Genomic DNA, 20,827 nt, shown 5'->3' with positions numbered 1-20,827 from the left:
GGAAATATATATTATAATGATTTGTTAATGTAAATAGTCAGAAAATAATTAATTACCTCAAGAAAAATAATATAAATATGACTTGTCACCCCAATATTTCTATGAGTTTTCTCTTAACACGTAATTTATGATCCTTCAACAATATTTTTCAAGGAAGCTCACTTGTGGGATTTAATGGAGTTTGACTCTAGATTTGCAAGTCTAAAGGACATCAATTTTTGTATGTAACTAAAATGATCTAGATCCAACAAGAAATCCAAATAGTAGCGAGACTTTAATCTATAGCTATATCTTGATCTCTCCCTCTCCCTTGCAGGCATGTATACTTAGTCTATCATGCACTAGCCTATCCAAATTTTCTTCTTGCTCAAATCTCCTTATGCTTGCCTCTACTTCTTGCCTTTCAAATGTTTCTATCTCTTGAACATTGGGAGTGTGACTCGGAGAAGAGGGAGCATTTTCATGTTTCTACTTTTTCTGTTGAGGCTTTTGGATGACTTTCTCACTCCTAGGATGCTTCTCTCGAGATACCTCTTTCCACTTCTTGGTTCCTACATCCTCTAACGGAGTTCCTCTTTCTTCAACAATCCCTTCAGATATTTGTCCCGATGTTTGTAATGACCCTCCTCAAATCTCCTCTCAAAAATGCTGATGAAAGCTCAAGGAATTTCATCAAACAATTCACATGCAAGGGACGTATGACTGATATAGTATTTCAACTAGCTTTAAATGACTCTTTTTTCAATTTGCATCAATGAGAATATTGTGCTAGAAGACTCCAAATGGACTACACAATGACCTAACATGAGTGTGCTACTAATTTTGACAATATTCAGTGCATATATATGATCTAAGCATGAGAAATGAATACCTACAGCCAACTGGCATTTTTACAAACAGTTGGTATGCAAACTAACTAGCTGATAAGTAATGATATTGAATTGCTTAAATGACACCAGCAACTATTATCTTCTTAATTTGCAATGAAATTTCTAATACAATGCTCATGAAATATGGCCAAGATTTTTGGCATTTACATGGATTACAAAATGATAATGCTGGTATAATGCACACTTACAGCTGAAACTTATAACACCTAAGAAAGCAATACTAATAAAAGAACCTGGTTGTAGATGGCTGTAATAATTTTTCTTCAATGCTGCCCCTTCTACTTTTCTTTTTTCGATTTGCTTTTTCAAACTGTTTTTTGAACTGTTTTTACGGACTACTTTTTCAGCCTGCTTTTTCGGTTCCACTTTTTCGGACTGCTTTTATGGACTGCTTTTTCAGCCTGCTTTTTCGGTTCCACTTTTTTGGACTGCTTTTTCGTATTTGCTTTTTCAGACTGCTACCATATTAAATCTCAAAACCATATCTTTCAATGGCGTCAAGATTTCCAGCTTGAAGGGATTTCGTCTTTCAAACTATTGAGACATAATCTCCAGAAAATTTTCCAATTTCTTTGATATTTTCTAAGCATACTAAAAGAAGCTCTTCCCTTTCTTTTATAGTGTTCTCACAAGAGCTCAATCCTTCGTTTTCTCCATGTGGGATAAAACATCACTCCCTTTATGTAACTTATGTCTCCAATGTGTTATAAAATAAAAGGGACTCTTTTAATTTAAATATTTCTCACAAACTATAGTTTATGCATTAATAAAGTTAAATATTTAAATTTAACTTCATAAAATAGCTTTATCAATGATAAACAAGTCTTCTTGTCGATTTTTAAACAATTACCATCAACATACCGCTGCCACTGGATGTCCGACCATATCCAAGATGACTTACTATAAATAGTAAGTATGCCCAAAGTTGCCTCAAAACCCCACAGAAAGACCTGCAGCTGAAACTATCTAGGTTAAATGGCCTCTAAGTCCTTTTAATGTCCTAGTTAGCCTACGGGACCATGGGGAAATAGGCTAACAACAACATCATGCTATAAATGCTAAAAAAGGGGATATTACAGTCCGCCCTTCCCAAAATTGCTTGTCCCCAAGCAATGGTCGAACAACAACCCAATCAATCCGCCTGGATCCCAAATGTAGTCATGAACTATACTACTGTCAGTCAACATAGGCTCCTACAACAACCTTTGAAAATTAACCAAGAGGAATCCATAATCAAATTGGCGAATACAACTCATCCAAATTCCAAAGTTAGGAACCCATGAGAAACAAGCTCTCGAAATATCAAAACCCAAGTAGAGTAGATAACCCAAACTGCCAACATAGTAAATACCATCAACACATCCCACTAGCCTATGTGGAATGTACAATACAATTCTGCAACAACGATGAAGACTCCCGCATGAAACTGCACCAAATACAGAGAATCCACACACTGCACACCTACTGCAATTAACACAACTCTGCAGATCATCGGTCACTGTCTCATAACCATAACACCCATGCATTGCTGATGGTGAATAGTCATTACACGGTAGATAGCAAAAACGAGAGCCCAGACCAAACCTGTCTGCCATCGACTCCTCAACACATGGATCAAAAGCAAACCGATGAACATATCCTACAATATAATGCCGGTAAAAAGAACCAATCCCAGTCAAAGACTCATCCTACAGACGTGATACAACCAACTGTGACTGATCATCAGCTAAGTCAGAGGATGATATAGCCAAGAGTGCAGAATCAACAACAACATCACTAGTCTTTGTGCCCTCCAAGTCAAACATATCACAATGCTCAGCTACAGCGCCCAACTCAGTTGAACTTGCCTCTAGTGGAAACGGACCAAATATGCCAATACTAGTGTCGTGGACAGATATATCCTCATCTTCACTACCTCTATCAACCTCGACCATGGACATCCGAGGATCACCAGACACCATGGTCCGTGATTGTACAGAATTCGGTAAAGACTGTAGTCGCTCTAACTCCATGGTCACCTTAGCCAAATGAAACTGTGACTCCTCGAAAGCCAACTGTGTACTCTCAAGAACCTCAGGAGTCACCTCGAGCTACTGAGTAAGCTCACTCACCTCATCTTCCTTGGCCAATAATGCATCGTATGCTGTACTCCCCCACTCCATAAGATAATCTCTGTCGGCTACCAACTGCATATAATTCTGTCTCAGAATCCAAATAGCCTCCCATAAAGAGTGGATCTCTGTCAAGGAAAGATAACTACCTCCCTGCTCATCATTAGTAGGAGAACCCCATCCATAAATTGCTAACAACTGACGAGCAACGTCAAAATGCTGGCAAGCGATAGAAATGTCTTGCTCACTAACTCTCAACTGACTAGACACATGATGGCACTGGCTAGACTGTCTCCTACAAACCTCCTCTGACGCACTGTCTAAAGGAGTATCCTCAAAGTTACTGGTCTCTAGAGTATTACCATCCATATCCTGCGGATCAACTCCAAAGCTCATATCAACATACAGAGTATCAAAAACTGTAGCATTGCTATCCAACTCCTCTGTACCAAAAGAAGCTGCAAGGAAACTAAGTCTTCAAAACTGCCCACTGCATCCTCCTGGATGTCATCAATGCCAATATGATCCTGGGACTCATCTGTACACACTGCCAAGTATGAAAGATCATCAACACATTCCAGCAAGAATGGTCAACTAGATATATGAACAAAGCCCAACACCGGTGTATAAAAACTAATACCAACATCGAGCAAGCTGTTGGCACAAGAAAACACAACACCGTGCAATCTGCTAATCAAATCCATGATAGCACCCAAACAATCACTGCTATCAAAAAGTGATAAAGATCTCCAGTCAACTGAATCCCAAACGCCAATATAACAATCTTGAGTCCATATCTGTAAACTAGAATCAACTGGTAACTCAAGCAAACTCCTCACCTGGGTAATATGACCAATACCAACTAACTCCACATACCTGTCTGACATTGTCCTTGTATCCTGGATGTGAATGCAAGATGAACTCGCAACATTATCAACGACCACATATGATCTGCCTGCTGCAGAAAGCTGAGTATCAGGAGTGCAAGATGAAACTAAACTCAACTCCGTGCCATGCTTATCCCCATGTCTCTCCCAGTCCTGTAATGCCAATGGAGTATTCACCAAAGAAGCTCGAGTGTCCTCAAGCTCGCGAGAAAGCCTGTCAACTTCCTCCTCCTTCCTCCTCAAGGCATCTGAATAGTCTCCGACAAAGCTAAGAAGATGGTCACGATTTGATAGAAGATGTAAATAACTCAACTTCATCATTCCCATTCCTTCCCTAATCACCTGTAAGTCAACACAAATAGACTTTGCCTGAACTCCCTTATGTCTACCCTGTAACTGAATCATCCGAATGTGATCCTCTATCATATCTCGCATCCTGTCGTGATGAGATAATGAAGGCACAATACGGTCTTTGCTCACCTTCAGCTCGTTGGACAAATCATGCGGAGTTCTACCAGTCTCAACCTCATGTGACGAAGCATCTAACTGTGCCTGGTACTCTTTCTCAGCAAAGTCATGAATGCTCACTTTTTGATCAATTGTACTATCCTCAAACATGACAGTATCCTCAACTGCAGTAACTTCATCCAGCCCAACTGTACTGGAATCACTATCTGTGTCAATCACGCAATCTAGTGTGTTTGTGATATCACCTTCTGATGCAATTGGCTCAATCTGCACAACATCTGTAACCCCTTTTGCCTGTGAAGATGATGCAGATAAACCATTACCTGAAGATGTGTTAATGTCTCCCTGTATCGAATCCGCATGTCTGTTAAACTCCTCATACAAGTTTCTGCCTGTCATAGGGAAGGTATGATCCTTAGGCCTATCAATCAGGCTCTTTAACCAGGTACATGCCATAGGTGACAAATTCCTCTCTTTTGTCCAAACACACCATAAGTCTTTTGCCAAAAGTTTAAAAATTTCATCCTCCCCCTCAAACAAGATTGTGAACATGATGGAGTGCATCGATGCCAATACTCTGCTGGGATGAAACTCGTCCATAATATTCCAAAATGTATTAAACATCCTGCGAATGTCACTAATACAACCAATTGCCAGAATAATATTTTCAAATCTACACCTTGCAAATACTTCAAGTAATCTTGCCCTCTTTGTGAAATAAGGGTCCCAAATGTTGTCCAACTTTTCAAAGCTTTTTACCATGGCGTGAAGTACCTCTTTCATAATCTGATCGTCATAAGAATCAAGGCCAGCTATTATCCTCATGATTTCACTAATGCAAGAGAGAGTTGGAAGTCTTATTACCTCATCATGATGTCTCAATAATCGGTGCTTAACCAACGAACCGAATGCTGGAGATAAATCTGTTTGCATAGCATCGGGTCTTGACTGATCAAACTTGCCTAAATAAGTTTTCAACTGCTCCAAAGTTCTTAGAAGGTCCTCTGTTTGCTGAAATGGACAATCTAATTTCTTCTTTACATTGTGCATTCTTTCTTCCAAATCCTTGTCTCCTGTTAAAGCCATACTGATAATTGAATTCAATTTGAAATAACCCAATCAGGCTGGCAGGAAACCGCTTTGATACCACTGTAATAACCCTCCTCAAATCTGCTCTCAAAAATGCTGATGAAAGCTCAAGGAATTTCATCAAACAATTCACATGCAAGGGACGTATGACTGATATAGTATTTCAGCTAGCTTTAAATGACTCTTTTTTCAATTTGCATCAATGAGAATCTTGTGCTAGAAGACTCTAAATGGACTACACAATGAACTAACATGAGTGTGCTACTAATTTTGCAAATATTCAGTGCATATATATGATCTAAGCATGAGAAATGAATACCTATAGCCAACTGGTATTTTTACAAACAGTTGGTATGCAAACTAACTAGCTGATAAATAATGATATTGAATTGCTTAAATGACACAAGCAACTATTATCTTCTTAATTTGCAATGAAATTTCTAGTACAATGCTCATGAAATATGGCCAAGACTTTTGGCATTTACATGGATTACAAAATGATAATGCTGGTATAATGCACACTTACAGCTGAAACTTATAAGACCTAAGAAAGCAATACTAATAAAGGAGCCTGGTTGTAGATGGCTGTAATAATTTTTCTTCAATGCTGCCCCTTCTGCTTTGCTTTTTCGATTTTCTTTTTCGAACTATTTTTTCGAATTTGCTTTTTGAATTGCTTTTACGGACTGCTTTTTCGGTTCAACTTTTTCGGACTGCTTTTTCGGTTCCGCTTTTTCAAACTGCTTTTTCGTATCTACTTTTTCGGACTGCTACCATATTAAATCTCAAGACCATATCTTTCAATGGCGTCAAGATTTCCAGCTTGAAGGGATTTCATCCTTCAAACTATTGAGACATAATCTTCAGAAAATTTCCCAATTTCTTTGATATTTTCTAAGCATACTAAAAGAAGCTCTTCCCTTTCTTTTATAGTGTTCTCACAAGAGCTCAATCCTTCGTTTTCTTCATGTGGGATAAAACATCACTCCCTTTATGTAACTTATTGAAATGTCCCTTTTCTGATTTTGTATGATATTTCCAACCTCTAATCAGATTTTCAAGATCAAACAACTAATATCACAAAGATTCACCAAATTTCTCAAGAAACACTAATCGGGTATGCCAGAAATTGTGCCAAAAGCTTCACAGCTTCACCTATTATTAATAAATCTGAAAGTGGACATTTTTACAGAAATTTCAGCAGCATAATAGCCTACAAAATGACATTTCCAGATCCGTATAGCCTTTACACAACAGTTCTCAAATGTAGGACAAAAACTATGCTCATCGGGCTCTCGAAATTAACACAAAAATGCCCGTAAACACCACAAAAACACTAATAATCTATCTTAGAAGTTTAATCACGTCCCAATACATATATTCAGCTCTATTTTAACACCTTAAAGTCTGAAATACAGCAGCAACCCAAACTGATATGAAATACTCAACTGAAAACACCAAACTCATACAAAAAACACACCCGAAAACCCACAAATCTGCACTGTTCAGCACAAAGGCAAACTCTGTATGAGCATGCACATGGAATGGCTTCAAACTCCCGTCCTTAGCCTTCTTGGAAACCTGCAAACTCCCGTTCTTGGGTCTCCCTGGAAACCTGTAAACTCCCGTTCTTGGGTCTCCTTCTCCACAGGTTTGGCAGCCTCTGAAGAATAACAAAGAAATGAGCAAAATCAAGTTCTGGAATCCGCCCAAAATGCCTCCAAACCCCTTAAAAGAGGGCATAAACGTAACTCACGTCTAAGAGAGGTTAATGAAACATATTTTAATAATAATTTTCATTTATTAGTCCAACGGTTTCCAAAGATTAATCCCCTTTTTCCGAAACTTCACTTTCTTGGGCCTGCCTGCCTTAGCAAAGATTATTATTTTTTAATTATTTGAAAAGGGGACATGACAAGTCCTCCCCTCCCAAACATTGCTTGTCCTCAAGCAATGGCTGAACAATAAACCAATCAATCCACCTGGATCCCAAATGTAGTCATGAACTATACTACTACCAATTAACACAGGCTCCTGCAATATCCTCTGCAATATGACCAAGAGGAATCCATAATCAAACTGACAATTATAGCTCAACCAAACTCCAAAATCACCACTACCACAGTCAAAAACCCATGAGACACAAACTCTTAGAACATCAGAACCCAAGTAAAGTGGACAAATCAAACTACCAACATAGTAAATACCATCAACGCATCCCATTGGCCTATACGGAATGTACAATCCAACTCTGCAACAATGGTGAACGCTCTCGAATGAAACTGTACCAAGTATGAAGAATCCACACACTGTACAACTCCTGCAGTCAACACAACTCTGCAAATCACCGGCCACTATCTCATAACCATAACTCCCATGCACTGATGATGGTGAAAAGACATTACAAGATAAAGAGTAAGAAATGGAATCCAAACCAAATTTGCCTGCCATCAACTCCTCAAAACAAGGATCAAATGCTAACTAATCTACATACCCTGCAATATAATGTTGATTAAAAAAACCAACCTCAGTCAATAGCTCACCATGAACAAGTGATACAACCCACTGTGACTGATCACTAGCTAAGTCAGGAGATGTCATAGCCAAAGGAGTAGAATCAATAACAACACTCACTGAAGCATCACTCCCAAACTCCTGCTCTAAGTCACATATTATCAAGCTGTCAACTGCAGAACCTATCACCATGTCATGCCTATCACAACTCTCATCTTGAGGCATCAAACTGTCCCATAATTGATGATAAGAACTAGGAACCAAAGTACATCTTTGTATCATCATCTCATCAACATGGTCATCAAAGGTAAATTGATGAGCGTACCTCATAGTGTAATGCCAATAGAATTCGCCAATCTCAGTCAGTGGCTCAAACTGTAATCTAGATGAAACTAACTACAATTGATCATTGACCATGTTGGAACTGACTACTAGCCGAAACCATGCCAACTGCCGACTCACCAACATCACACATGATCTTTGATACATCTCTAGTCTCCGTGCCATCAGTACTAGAGGCCACCACCATGTCAGGCATACAACAATCTGCTACAACACCCAACTCAACTGAACCTGACTCTAGTGGGAATGAACCTGATATGCCAATGTTAGTATCAAGGATGGATGCATCCCTATGTCCATTGTCTTTGACAATCTCGGCCATGGACATCCTCGGATCACCAAGCACCACAGCTTGTGACTGTATAGAATCAGGTAAAGACTGTAGTCGCTCTAACTCCATGGTCACCTTAGCCAAATGAAACTGTGACTCCTTGAAATCCAATAGTGTACTCTCAAGAATCTCAGAAGTCACCTCAAGCTACTCAGTAAGCTCACTCACCTCATCTTCCTTGGCCAACAATGCATCATATGCTGTACTGCCCCACTCCATAAGATAATCTCTGTCGGCTACCAACTGCATATAATTCTGTCTCAAAATCCGAATAGCCTCCCATAAAGAGTGGATCTCTGTCAAGGAAAGATAACTGCCTTCCTGCTCATCACTAGTAGGAGAACCCCATCCATAAACTGCTAACAACTGACGAGCAGCATCAAAATGTTGGCAAGTGACAGCAATATCTCAGTCACTAACTCTCAACTGATTAGACACATGATGGCACTGGTTTGACTGTCTCCTACAAACCTCCTCTGATGCACTATCTAAAGGAGTATCCTCAAAGTTACTAGTCTCTAGAGTATTACCATCCATATCCTGTGAATCAAATCTAAAGCTCATATCAACATACGGAGTATCAAAAACATTAGCACTGCTGTCCAACTCCTCTGTACCCAAGGAAACTAAGTCTTCAAAATTGCCCATTGCATCCTCCTGGATGTCATCAATGCCAATATGATCCTGGGACTCATCTGTACACACTACCAAATATGAAATATCATCAACACATTCCAGCAAGTATGGTCGACTGGATATATGAACAAAGCCCAACACCGATGTATAAAAACTAATACCAACATCGGATAAGCTCCTGGCACAAGAAAAGACAACACCGTGCAATCTGCTAATCAAATCCATGATAGCACCCAAACAATCACTGCTACCAAAAAGTGTTAAAGATTTCCAGTTAACTGAGTCCCAAATGCCAATATAACAATCTCAAGTCCATATCCGTAAAATATAATCAGCTGGTAACTCAAGCAAAATCTTCACTTGAGTAATATGACCAATACCTACTAATTTCACATACCTGTCATGATGAGATAATGTAGTCACAATACTGTCTTCACTCACCTTTAGCTGGCGAGATAAATCATGTGAAGTACTACTAGCCTCAACCTCATGTGACGAAACATCTAACTGTGCCTGGTACTCTCTCTCAGAAAAGTCATGAATGCTCAATGTCTGCTCATCTCTACCAAGTATCTCACCATCATGCACAACAACATCCTCATAATCATCATCCTTGAGGTCAAATCTATCTATCACTCTTTGACTAAAATCATCAAATATAGTTACCTGATCATGACCTTGAGTAGTCATTCCATGATACCACCAATCATAGGCTGCATCTTCCAAGTGTAGACTTGCAATTTGAACAACATCACTCTCCTTCATGGGGTTAAGTGTGAAGAAGGTCTGTAATTTTTGTAGCCATGCTCTAGCTGAAATTTTATTTGTTCCATCAAAAGTAGGTGCTATAAACTTGCTTATTTTATTTTTGAGCTCTCTTCCACTTATGTCATGCTCCCTTCTGTACTCTTTCTTGGGCATCAAAGTGTTCATCATATCCACATATTCTCTAAAAGGAACCGAACTACGAAAGTCATCATCTAAGCCATTGTAAGTAGTTCTTAATGTAATCAAGTTACCTGTAACCTCTTCCACAGGATTAATGGCTGGATTTGGTACTGGTGGCTCATCTGCAGCCAAGAAAATAGTTTTGGTTGATTTAGATGGTGTGGATTTCAAATTTCTTGGCTCCTCTGAAGTGCTTCCTTTCTCATTAATAGATGCAACTCCTTGTAGTTTTTCTGTCAATATTCACAAAGCCTCTCTAGTTTCTACCAAACTATCCACTGTTTGCTTCTGAGTATTTTGGATGTCTTGGAAGAATTTCTTTGCCATCTCATCTGGATCCACCATACTTTTCCCTTCCTTGGATTTTGTACTTTTACTTTCAACTGGAGGTTTGATCAAAATTTCTTTATTCTTTTCTCGCTGCAAATATCTTTTTTCTCTTTCACTTAGTTGCATGCAACCATAAATTTTGACATGCAGCTGATTAGAAGCAACATGCAACCACCAAATTCACCAAGAACTAACATGCAAATGATTAGAAGTAGAATGCAACCATAAATTATGATATGCAAGATTTGGGTAGTTATCAAAACTGACATGCAAGATCTGTGTAGTTGTCAAAATTGACATGCAAGATCTGGGTAGTTGTCAAAACTGACATGCAAGATCTGGGTAGTTGTCAAAACTGACATGCAAACTTCTACAAACCCTCAGGCTGGCAAGATCATGGCTCTGATACCACTGAAATGTCCCTTATCTGATTTTGTATGATATTTCCAACTTTTAATCAGATTTTCAAGATCAAACAACTAATATCACAAAGATCCACCAAATTTCTCAAGAAACCCCAAATCGGGTATGCCAGAAATTGTGCCAAAAGCTTCACAACTTCACCTATTATTAATAAATCTGAAAGTGGACATTTTTACAGAAATTTCAGCAGCATAACAGCCTACAAAATGACATTTCCAGATCTATATAGCCTTTACACAACAGTTCTCAAATGTAGGACAAAAACTATGCTCATCGGGCTCCCGAAATTAACACAAAAATGCTCGGAAACACCACAAAAACACTAATAATCTATCTCAGAAGTTTAATCACGTCCCAATACATATATTCAGCTCTATTTTAACACCTTAAAGCTGAAATACAGCAGCAACCGAAACTGATATGAAATACTCAACTGAAAACACCAAACTCATACAAAAAACACACTCGAAAACCCACAAATCTGCACTGTTCAGCACAAAGGCAAACTCTGTATGAGCATGCACATGGAATGGCTTCAAACTCCCGTCCTTAGCCTTCCTGGAAACCTGCAAACTCCCGTTCTTGGGTCTCCTTGGAAACCTGTAAACTCTCGTTCTTGGGTCTCCTTCTCCACAGGTTTGGCAGCCTCTGAAGAATAACAAAGAAATGAGCAAAATCAAGTTCTGGAATCCGCCCAAAATGCCTCCAAACCCCTTAAAAGAGGGCATAACCGTAACTCACGTCCAAGAGAGGTTAATGAAACATATTTTAATAATAATTTTCATTTATTAGTCCAACGGTTTCCAAAGATTAATCCCCTTTTTCCGAAACTTCACTTTCTTGGGCCTACCTGCCTTAGCAAAGATTATTATTTTTTAATTATTTGAAAAGGGGACATGACACTTATGTCTCCAATGTGTTATAAAATAAAAGGGACTCTTTTAATTTAAATATTTCCCACAAACTATAGTCTATGCATTAATAAAGTTAAATATTTAAATTTAACTTTATAAAATAGCTTTATCAATGATAAAAAAAGTCTTCTTATCGATTTTACACGATTACCATCGACATACCACTGCCACTGGATGTCCGACCATATCCAAGATGACTTACTATAAATAGTAAGTATGCCCAAAGTTGCCTCAAAACCCCATAGAAAGACCTGCAGCTGAAACTATCTAGGCCAAATGGCCTCTAAGTCCCTTTAATGTCCTAGTTAGCCTACGGGACCGTGGGGAAATAAGCTAACAACAACATCATGCTATAAATGCTAGAAAAGGGGACATTACAATTTTTCATCCCCGAGTGGTCGACGACCAATCAATCTACATGTAAATCCATTTGCTGGTGCAACTAGTTTTAACTAGTTTTTCAAGCTTATGCTCAATCCACCACTTTTACAAGCCATTCTAAGGTTACAAGTATCCAAATTGGTCAAACATTAACTATGAATCGGCTACAATTTCATCGCAAGTCATTTTTAAGCTACATATCATCGAACCAGTCAATTGTTCAATCAGAATTAGGTAAGATCTCATAACACACCATTCTGATGTAATAGATCACTGAACCACTCAACCCTTCACTCACAAATCACTCGAATCTCATAACAACTCATTCTAGAGTTACTAATACCCGAATCAGTCACCTGTACACTCATAACCAACTAGAATCTCATAAAAGGCCATTCTTTGGAAGAGTACTCAATACCTCATCCCTAGGCACCTTGAAGAGTTTTTCACCTTTAGATATGTTATAGGCGGAAGATATTTGTATTAGTACTTTTGAGTAGCAATAAGTATATTAGGAAAGGCAATGGGATTAAGAAATTTAAAAAAAAAAGAAACATTCTCCCACATGATAGCTTAAAACATTTTGTTGATGTCCAAGAGAATTCAAGGAGTCTCTAAACCATTCTAGGGAATTCTAAGAGTCTTCCATGGCACAAAAAACAAAATAAGTGTTTTTAATTTGAGTAACCCCAATGGTCTATGGTATTCATTACGATAGGTATCTCTCTTCTAGGGCTCATTTCAAATTACTCCTAATTTTCTAAATTAGCAATGACTTGGTGTTGCAAAAATAAGTAATAAAAATGTGAAAGTGACATTTTCCATAAAGGTTTGTGCGCTTTTGAAGGCCTTGATTTGCATTAAGTGGGGACTTTGCCCCTTGAACCCACCTTGTATGATGACAAGAGCATTTCTATTGGACCCCATTAGGGTTTCTACCCCTTGATCCTATTGGGTCACTACCTCTAACCTCACAAGAAGAAGTACCCATTGACCCCACTAGAGGATTTTCTCCTAGATCCCCATGAGGGGTGTCACCCTTGGATCCCTATTAGGGATTTTTACCTAGACCTTCACACAACATTGCTAATGTTCAATGCAATCGTTATCGTCTTTTTAAAGTTTAGTGGTTTAAACTTTATTTAGCTAGGCAATGTGTCATTTGTAACTTTTGTACTTGTATTAATTTCTTATGCATTGTTTTATAACTAAATTCGCTACTACTTGTTGATGCGAGTTTTGTATCACTTACATAACATATTAGCAATTGAAGATTTGACACGGAATGTCAAACATACAATTCCTCTCTTGAAAAGTTATTACCTATGAAGACATAAGCAATAGCTCCAATGTTCCTTATAATGTTGGTAACTCGCTCAGTTTTATCGATGTGATTTGCTGGTAATCACGTAGGCAGCCTTACGCTATTCATTCAAGGATGACTTGGACTTTGGTGGAATGAAGGTGATGGTGACTCGGTTTGTGAAATGTGTGGAGGCAGATAATGTTGATGGTGGTGGTGATGAAGGATGTGTCTGCCAGTGATGATGTTGATGGGAAAGCGATGGTTGTGGAAGGTGAATGGATGTGTTCTAATACTTAACTTACTCCTCTAACTTGCTTCTCTAAGCTTCGACTACCCAGCTACTTACTATTCTACTCCTACTGCTATAAATGAAAGGTTAGCAAATGGATGGGGATCTAACCTAATGAGAGCTGACCAACGGCCTCACTTCCACAGGTGCAATGATTCAAAGGAATAATAGACTAGTTTACCACACAAAGCTTCCCAACCAACCGCTAGGATGCTAGTGGCCTAGTATTGATCCCTATCAAACATTTACCAATGCTACCATACAACTATTCATCTACTTTAACCTCACTTGAACAACTTAAACAACTTGAAATGAAATCTAACTAAGTGGAAGTAGAAAACATGCAATAACACCCAATGTTCTTGATCAACATGCCAATTACAACAATGAAAAAGAGAGCATTTTGGTATTATCTTTGCAACAATTTCTCCGACCCCTTTACAAATGAGAGCAAATGGCCTTTTATAGGGGCCAGAAATACAATGGACGGTAGAGATCAAAACAAAATCGACGATCCAGATTGGATCCTCAAAACTCTAATTAGGGTTGCCACCCCATCGGTCAATGAGACGTTGCCACCTCATCAATGGACCAATGAAAAAAGTGCAAAAAGTGGCAATCAAGGAGAAGGCACCAAAATGGTGGCCAATCAAAAATAGACACTTGTCCTATTCTAGAAGAAAGGGAAATTTGCCACTTGGGCTTACATCAAATGATCTTCTAATATAAATCTTCTCTTTTCTTTCATTCTCTTAGCTAAGGCAATGAACTTAGCTAGCCTTTCGTTAACCTCTTCCATAGGAGGACAAGGTGTGTGCTTCGCCCTGAGTTTCGCTGACTTCACCACGCCACTTGTTGCTTGTAGTATCCTTTCGTGATCCTTCTCATATTCTTTCTCAAATCCAATAAAAGCATTGAGAGAGGAAAGGGTGCCCAAATGCTTTTTCTTGATAGAAACCTTTCCCAACTCATCCAACTTCGATCCAAAATCTGTTTCATTGACATCCCCTTCTCTGATATCCTCAAAATCAAGTGCCACTCCAACGTCACTCATCATGGTCATAGTGGAAGTGTTAATGCCTGGGCTGTGATGTGCCACTACCTTGATGATCTGTTAACTCATTTTCTTCCCTTACGTATCCAATTCTGCTTTAGATGCGTGTAATAGGCCTCTTGGTTGTCTTGAAATGATTTAGTTGCTTGATCCATCATTACAATCATCACGCCCTTGTACTGGGGAATGTTAAATGTTTCTTCAATTGCTTGTTCGCCAATGCTAGCCAACACTCTCTTCCCTTCATCAAAAATGATGGAATTACTGTTTAGATCAAATTTGGATGCATATTCCATAATCGATTCCGGACAAGGCAATGTGGGAGGAAAGGCCGCTGTGTGTACAATTCCACTCTTGTAAATCCTTTTTGCCAAGGGAGATTGTCCTTTCTTTAGTCTGTCCCTCATCCGTATCATGTCCACTGTACAGATATTGGTGTCAGTTATTCTCTTCATTTTTGAGAAGAAAGAAGTATTGGGCATCATATCCTCTTTGTCTTTCTTAGTGTTCGCCCGCTTGGGATTCTTACTTGCACTATCATCCTCCATACTCGTCGCCCTATTACGGGATGGTAGAGTGGTGGACCAAAAGGCAAGAAGAACCAAGTAGAGCAATCCTTAGACTAGAACGAAAGATGGATGTCAGCTTAAGCACTCCTTGCAACTCTAGATGATGAAAATTCACCTTAACCGATAAACTTACAGTGACTGTTTGGAACCTAGGATATGACTTTCAAGTAGTTCAAATCCCTTTGCAAATAGAAATTTACACTCCTAAAACTATCCAACACTTGCCTTCTATGCAAAAATCAAACTTTCATATGTATCTCTTCTCCCAACAAAATTGCCAAAATCTGGTATAAAAATGCAGTCCTAAGTAGAAAAAAATCAGACCTTCACCATGAATTGCTCAAAAATTAGAATCAGATCTGTCTCAATAAAATGCCAAGAATGGAGGATTTTGCCTTTGTCTCAAATTTTCCCATGCATGAAGTCTGAAATCTACCCAAAATGCTACCTAGGGCACAAATCGCAGCCCACAAATGGAGGAGAAAACCACCAAAATATGCAAGAATCTGCCTACAAGAAAAATCACCAAGGTCTGAAAATGGAGAAATGCAAGCAAAAATTGCCCAAGCATGCAAAAAACCGCCCTCCACTAAATTCGCCTCCACAAAATTCACCCAAGTCTGGAAAAAACCTACCCCTCCACAAAATTCACCCACATGGAGAGGAAGAAATGATTTGTGAAAATGAAATGGGGAGGAGACTCCCTTTATAGCCAATTTTCTTTCTCCATAAAGCTGGCCTACATGGTCTAGGAGAAAACAAAAAACAAAAATTAAATTCAAGTTAAAGCCCACAATTAAATACTTAGCTCAAAAAAAATTAATTTTGCCAAAAGAAAATTGCACTTTTAAATTTACCAATTAGTTCCAATTGCAAAACGAAATTAAATGGCCTTGAGGGTGTTAAATATTTCCATTTAATGAGGGTTTAGTAATTAATACGTCATTAAATTTGGATTTTGGCTAACCAAAAGCCATTTTTTCAATATTAAATTACTAAATTCATTAAAAACTTAAAAGTTTTCAAGGCAAATTAATCCAATTAAAGCCAATTTTTGCAATTTTCTACCAAATCGATTTTGCCAAGCTAAAAATAAAAAAAATTAAAATTAAAATTGCATTTAGAACCAAAAAATTGATTTTTTGCAATTTTCCTCATTTCAACAAAATTTAAAATATTTCACCAAAGAAAAATTTGAGATTTTCCAAAAACTTAAGTCTAAAAAAAATTTCTCTTTTGAAAATTATCCAAATTTACAGAGTTAAAATCAAATTTTCAAAAAAAAACGTCTAAGTACAAAATTCACAATTTTATCCTGCCAAGTTGAAATTAACTTAGAAAATTATTCGGCCTAGGGATAAAATTGATAGCTCTGGAAAAGTCAAGTTAAGAAAACTGGGTGAAAATAAATCTAACCTTTCTCCCATTGGCCTAAAAGTGTCCAAGGCTCAAAATTTTCAAAACTCAAAATTTTTGGACAATCCAAAAATTTGCCAAGGCGATTAGAAAAAAGGGGGTCCCCAAAAATTTTGGGGCGATGGTGTGAAAACCTCACAACACTACTTGGCTTCTCTGTTGCTCGTGTGTTATTGTCAGCATATTACTATCATTGTAGATTTCATTGTTAAGTCCTAGCTAGCTCTTTTGTGGACATGTTAGCTCTTGGTAATATTTGAAATGCAATACCTTGATATGTGGGGCAATTGGTTATATCAAAAAATGTTCAAGTTCGATCCTAGCCAAAGCCTAATCACTTCTCCTAAGAAGGAGGACATGTATTTGATTGTCTACCCATTTTTAACCTGTGAGTTTATCTTTGTGTGTGTTGTTTGATTTTGGTTTTGGTTGGTTTTTCTTATGCTGCCTTTATGTGGATTTCACTATGTCATTTCTCTTGGATTCCCAAGTTGGGCATTGCATCTGGTATCAAAGCCCTAGTTTCTACACAGGGAACTCTGGGCATATTGTGTGCCATTAGATAACAAGTAGTAAAACTTGCAACAAGATTTGAACAACATGACTTGCCAATGGAAAACTTAGACAACAAAATTGGAAACAATAGAACTTTTGAAAAGAAAACTTGCATTGCAACACTTGGTGTTCCAAACTCTTGTTGTGAATATACATTTCATCTTTGTTATGTTATAGCTTACTTGGAGTTTTTCTTGCTGAGTTAGTATAATAGACTTTATTGCTAATTCACTTGGTATGTGACATTGATTTCTAGTGGATGCTTAGACGCATGTGTATTGATTGGATCTTTTTTAACATTCCAATAAATATTGCCTGACTACTAGTAGTGCGACTCATAATTCCATGAGACGATATGAAAGATAATTGTATCAATTATTAATGATTTGTCTATTCATTTTGTTTGAGAGCATTCTCTAATGCATCCAATATACTAGACCCCTAGATGTCATGAAGCAATTACTCCCTATAGTGTGGCTACCACTAGTCACCTTGTTATGTGAAACATGTTCTTATCATTTTTGGTTATTGATGATTTGTTTGTGTTGTGAGTGAGCTAGCATTGAAATTTTGAACTTTCTTATGCCTGGATTAGTCGCCTTACTTTTCTTGTGTTATCTATTTTGTGACACTAGTCACACTTGATTTACTCTTAAAAATCATTGCGATGTTCTTTTTATTTACTGTTGAACTTCATATTCACCCACTTAGGTTTTCTTTTTGAATTCTTCAATGACTATCTAAATATTTGGTATTGTTGGCCCTATTATGTCACAAGTATTGTTTCTATCATGTTTATTATGGACCTCTGATAATACGTGTAAGGGAGGACATCACGTGATTGCATGTAGAAAGGAAAAGCATTTGGATCACATAGGTTGCATGAGTACCACATTATTTATGATTGTATAAATGTTGCATTAATTAGGATGTCATGCAACTCAACCTATTATTCAATCTAACAATAAATTTTTGGATGTCTTTATTATGTTTATTAAATACGAATCTAAACATATTTTGGAAGTAGTTTAAAGATGTGTGTTTGATCAATGTGGTTTTCGGTTTATGCTTAAACCAAAACCATATTGCTCGTAGTGGATGGATGTGTATATTTAGTAAACTTGATTGTGTCAATTTCCTATTTGATCCCTCTTGTATGACTTTGTGGGCAATACGTTTAACATTGAATTATCTTAGTAGTAATAGTCGGCTTCCAAGAGTAAGCCTATTTTAAGGGAAGGAGGATGTAATACTTGATTGTTGCTATCATTGTAGATTTCATTGTTAAGTTCTACCAAGCCCTTTTGTGGACATGTTAGCTCTTAGTAATATTTGAAATGCAATACCTTGATATGTGAGGCAATTGCTTATATCAGATAATGTTCAGGTCTAATCTCGGCCAAAGCCTAATTACTTGTACTAAGGAGGACACGTATCTGATTGTCTACCCTTTTCAAACCCATGAGTTTATCTTTGTGTGTGTTGTTTGATTTTGGTTTTGGTCGGTCTTGCTTATGTTGCCTTTATTTGGATTTGGCTATGTGATTTCTCTTGGGTTTCCGAGCGAGGCATTACATATAAACTTTAAGGGAAAAAAATGTTTAGTAAACTTTGTAACATATTAGGTTGATTTCTTTTGTCTTCCCGAGCGAGGCATTATACTGTTGCTGTCCTATCACGCACACAATGCAGCATGTGATTAAATTTCCAAAGAATTATTGGACACACAATTTGTTCAGGGAAACCTATCTGGCCTGTGTTCTTCATTTGGTCAAAAACCAATATAGGAGGATTGAGTCAATCAACAATTGCACTTATGGGCTTATCATCATCATCAAAAAAATTGAGCATACCCTCCACACTATCAGCTACTTGCTTGGAATTGTGTTGTTGAGATGGTCCAATATTATTAAAATGCAAAGTCGTGATACTCTAGGAAAACTAAGGCATTTTGCCTAGAATTGTTCTAGATAAGAACTATTTGTAGTAGAAATACTTTTGGCTCATTTTATTGTCTTTATAGAAGCTGGAGTTGGTTCTTGGACACTTCAAAGTTCTACCCATACATGGGAACATTTTCAGCCATCACTACATTCCACCAATCTTGTGTTTTTGCAAACATTTTGACAAAGCTGTCTTTCGGCCATATTGTCTCGCATTATATTTATTTTCAAAAAAATGAAAGAATACTCTTTGGTAGATCCAAGGGCATAGATTTTGAAAAAGAGTTTTTTTCCTTATATTTACACCGAAGGGGTTTATTATTATAATACACAAGCTGATTTTGAAAATGGATGGGACAAATTCTTGCAAAGGGTATGCTAGATCATTGGGCTCATTCTGACCGTTTATTTTTAATATTTTCATTCATGGTTTTTTGGTTTTCCATCACAACTTACTTGTCACATTGAACATTTTTGCCTTGTTTTCACTATGAGCAATAGTCCTAAAGTGACTTTCTTCAACAACAAGAGAGACATCTTTTCCTTGAACTTGCTATTGGACTTCATGGCTCTTCTCTGTGATCACTCAAAAGGCCTTCTCTGCCTGATCACGAGAAACACCCTTTTAGTGGTCGAAATTGCTACATCTTGCAAGCCATTTTACTATGGTTCTTGACCATCTTATTCATCCTTTTTTCTTATGCTCCCTCAATAGCTCTCTCACACCGCTATTGGACACAACTGATACTAATGAAGAACAAGGTTGGATAACCGAGATATGAATTGTGTGTAGAAGAGTTATATTAGCTGTTATGTCGTCATTGATGTCAAGTTGATTGACAATATTGATTCATGTAAGTTACAAATCATCTAAAGGATGTGATGTTGAATAGAGAAATGAATGGTAAAGTTAGAAGATGAAGTCAATAAGTGATGTTAAGTATATGATCTTAATTGGGCAACTAACGAATTAGTCTATGGCAAGATAATATTGGTTTGATTGTTTTGCATGATTTGATGAAGTGTTAAGATGATGCCCTAGTAAGTTTTTCTTGGTCGGTAAGAATTGAATGATGTTGTAAAGTGAAAGGTTAAGAAACTAGTTAGTTGCACCGAGCTAGAAATGGATGTCGGTAAAAGAATAGGAAGAAAGGCTAAGTCGAGATCAGTGTTATAGAGTAGGAGATGTTGCCAAGCAAGGATGGTTACTAAGTGAGCATAGTGTTAACTGAGTATGGGAGTGTTCGGCGAAGCAAGAACACAGTTCAATAAATAAGAACAATTAATGGAAGATTGATCAAAGGAAGACATCAAGTGAAGATCTGGACTATTCTAGAAGATTCTAGGATAAGGACAAGGACAATTAGAAAGATCAAGAGATCAAATTGGTAAGGTAAAATCATATGGTGAAGATTTAAGATGTGTTATGAG

General features: G+C 37.6%; 1 protein-coding gene across 4 annotated transcripts in view; it reads left to right on the top strand.

The window, feature by feature from the left end:
* Positions 1-20,827, top strand: part of FOLT1 (folate transporter 1) — a 242,002-nt gene that overhangs the window by 172,490 nt on the left and 48,685 nt on the right. The gene's annotated exons all lie outside the window — the stretch shown is intronic.

The sequence above is a fragment of the Cupressus sempervirens genome, chromosome 9 (assembly GCF_028749045.1).
Source record: "Cupressus sempervirens isolate cs-2001-9-10 chromosome 9, ASM2874904v1, whole genome shotgun sequence".
In the NCBI taxonomy this organism is placed as follows: Eukaryota; Viridiplantae; Streptophyta; class Pinopsida; order Cupressales; family Cupressaceae; genus Cupressus; species Cupressus sempervirens.
The sequence above is the reverse complement of the archived record's forward strand: the minus strand, read 5'-3'. Positions and strand labels throughout refer to the sequence as shown.